The sequence below is a fragment of the Etheostoma cragini genome, chromosome 8 (genome assembly GCF_013103735.1).
Source record: "Etheostoma cragini isolate CJK2018 chromosome 8, CSU_Ecrag_1.0, whole genome shotgun sequence".
NCBI classification, from domain to species: Eukaryota; Metazoa; Chordata; class Actinopteri; order Perciformes; family Percidae; genus Etheostoma; species Etheostoma cragini.
In genome coordinates this window covers 565663-566320 of record NC_048414.1, presented here as the reverse complement: position 1 = coordinate 566320, position 658 = coordinate 565663, and the positions used below count along the sequence as shown (strand labels likewise).

The 658-nt window shown below is 41.3% G+C and overlaps 1 protein-coding gene across 1 annotated transcript in view; it reads left to right on the top strand.

Moving 5' to 3' along the window:
- fem1b (fem-1 homolog b) overlaps window positions 1–658 on the top strand; it is a 7796-nt gene that overhangs the window by 4245 nt on the left and 2893 nt on the right. The window lies entirely within an intron of this gene.

The following is a 658-nucleotide window of genomic DNA, read 5'->3' as shown; positions in this document are numbered from 1 at the left end:
GAGATAGTGTGTGTGTCTGTAACGCGTCCTGAGATAGTTTGTGTGTCTGTAACGCGTCCTGAGATAGTGTGTGTGTGTGTGTGTGTAATGCGTCCTGACATAGTGTGTGTGTGTCTGTAGCGCGTCCTGAGATAGTGTGTGTGTGTGTCTGTAACGCGTCCTGAGATAGTGTGTGTGTGTGCGTGTGTATGTGTGTGTGTCTGTCTGTCTGTCTGTCCTGAGATAACTCCTTCCATGTGACACTTAATGACGCATTCAGAAGATTCCTGAGTGTGTGAGTCATGCGTAGAAATGTTCCTCCACCTTCCGCGTGCGCGCTCGCGCGCGCGCGCGTGCGTGCATGCGTGTGTGTGTCTTTAACTCTAACCCTGATTCTACCGTCACTGTCAAACTCATTTAAATAACCCGGATGGGGCCGTAAAATACACGGATCACTCAACTACTGTCGTTGAATTTGGGTGTTTTTATTCAATTTTATAGCATTTAGTCATTCCAAATCTTTTTTATCATTTACAAATTAAAAAAATATAATACAAGAATTTCAAAAAATTGACAAAATGTCTTAAAAACTGATTTAAATATATAATAATTTTTTTTGTCTTGTCTGATGTGTTTTACATTTGTCTTTATACTCTGTGTGTGTGTGTGTGTGTGTGTG